General features: G+C 38.6%; 1 protein-coding gene across 2 annotated transcripts in view; it reads left to right on the forward strand.

The window, feature by feature from the left end:
* The window catches only part of CASR (calcium sensing receptor), a 150381-nt gene that overhangs the window by 77050 nt on the left and 71097 nt on the right, over nucleotides 1–2234 (forward strand). The gene's annotated exons all lie outside the window — the stretch shown is intronic.

Consider the following 2234-nt stretch of genomic DNA (forward strand, 5'->3'; position numbering starts at 1 on the left):
GCTGCTTGGAAAATTCTTGGTTCATCATCCTGGTGCACTGGCCTGTAGTAGACCCCCATGGCCCGTCAAAGATTCATATAAAAAATGCTTTTGTATAAAATCTGAAATGCTACTGTAAAACCTGATTACACCAATTAGTTTTCAGTTTAGCAACTGGCTGGCTCCATCCGGAGCCCCTACAAAGCGCATTAGTGCGTGTGGGTTAGCACCACCGAAACTAAAGAACCCCAAATCTGGGGAGACACCCATCAGAAAATACATCTCTGACTCCCACAATAATATCACATTCCACTATAAGATCTCAGCACTTCCAAGAACTAATTGGTCTTTATTAACCCATGATAAAGACTATGTCACTGAAATCGAAGAATTTCGACACACCAGGGCAAAAAGCATTCAAAACTTAGCTGAAGGCACCTACGAACATACCGCGCTCAGTGGACTCAAAGTAGATTTTGTATTAATGTTTGCTGAAATTGTAAAATCTATCAGATTTTACAAAAGATTGTTAACCCAGAAAGCGCCCCATCCCAACAGAGGTGTAAGATACTTTGTGTGGTAAGGAGGAGGAAACAGAAGTAAAAGACTTAACAGACAAGCAAAAACAAAGGTTAACAAATAAAAGAGTGATCTCCTTTTAAATTTCAGTAGGTCCCACCTACCCAAAAAAAAATCCACACCACCATGGGGTCAAGAGTCCCAAAAACTTTTGTGGTGTTTCCCTCAGTATTCTTAGAAAGATTTATAATCTTGCAATAGAAAGTCAATGTTACCAAATTGCACCCCTGGTGCGGTAGATGAGCAGGACCCGTTCTCTCTGTTTGGCAAAAGGACTCCAGTAGCCATCGCAAGTTTCGGAGAGACACTTCTAACCGTCCTAAAAACACTAAAAAACAGCAGGGGCAGCACTAAATTCAATAAATATAAAGGTTGTGAAAAATAAGCTTGCCAAAATAAGACAACTTACCCAGCAGGTGCTGAAAAGCCAAATTGTAGCAAATGCAAAATACTAAAAAAACCACGTCAAAACACTAACTGTGGTAGTACAGCCCCTCAGACAAATGTAATCCATCCTGAAAGCAATGATAAGGAAAGCAAAGAACCTTGCAAATAAAACAAGCTCAGCTATAGCTTGTATTACCATGCAAACTTTCGTGTTGCACCAATATAAAAAAACAAGCGCTCTAAGTTAAATCTGGAGATCCAGCGGTCATTTCAAATTCTTATGTAGAATAGTGCCCAGAGTGTAAACCTCTCTTTGCTAAAGTAATATCATCAAGAATCAAAACACCACTAAAAGGGTATATCCATGTCAAATTGGTAAGAATAGAGACAAAAGTTTAGGCTCTGTATAAATATGTTCCCATCCCCATAGTATTAGCAGGAAAGGTTTAGGCCCCTCGATCTCCGGCAAAATGGTTAACTCAGTCAGGAGAACTTCTAAACCCTAGAGGATGTAAACAATGGGGACAAAATAAGTCAATGTGTTATCAAAAGAACTTCTTGATGGACCCTTGTTGGCTGCACCAAGGTAGTGTTAGTAATTGCGTGTTAGATAGTATTTTCAATCAAAGTACCATAGTAATCAATAACGCCATCGGGTGCTTGTGTGTAGCTTCAGTTGCCCCTGTAACCAGAACAATAGAAACATTTCCCAGCCTCCTGTAAGGGAATGTCACTGCAATATGATGGCAATTAAGACTGAGGAGCATATTTATGCCCAACCAGCTTACTCCCAGTCACAAGCAGTGGCAAAGATGTTTCCAGCAAATTGGACAGTTTCATTAGGTCCATCTTAAAAGGCCATGTATCAGCAATTAAACACATTTTTAAAAAATGCTCAAAGCCTATAGTAATGCTTTAAGTAGAGAAAAGCAAGCAAGTCTGCATATCATCCATCAAAAAAGTGAACTCCTGAAGATAACTGCAGAATTAAAATCAGTGTCCGAACATCACTAGTATAATATTTTCTTAGAATATAGCCCCACCTGGACAGGGTTAATGAATCTAATGATACACCCTATAGTAATTGTGCTAGTATGTATTGTGGTTTTATGTTTGCTAATGTGCATAATTACTTGCTATGCTGAAAGATTGTATTAAAAAGTCAAAAGTCTAACAAATTATATGAACGGGTATGTTACCCTGTGCAGTTTTAATCAGCACAAATATATGCAAATACAACCAGTCACAAAAGGATTCATAGATTCATAGATTCATAGATTAAGGGTCGG

Source organism: Gavialis gangeticus, unplaced genomic scaffold (assembly GCF_001723915.1).
Source record: "Gavialis gangeticus isolate Ggan-Ray unplaced genomic scaffold, GavGan_comp1, whole genome shotgun sequence".
NCBI classification, from domain to species: Eukaryota; Metazoa; Chordata; order Crocodylia; family Gavialidae; genus Gavialis; species Gavialis gangeticus.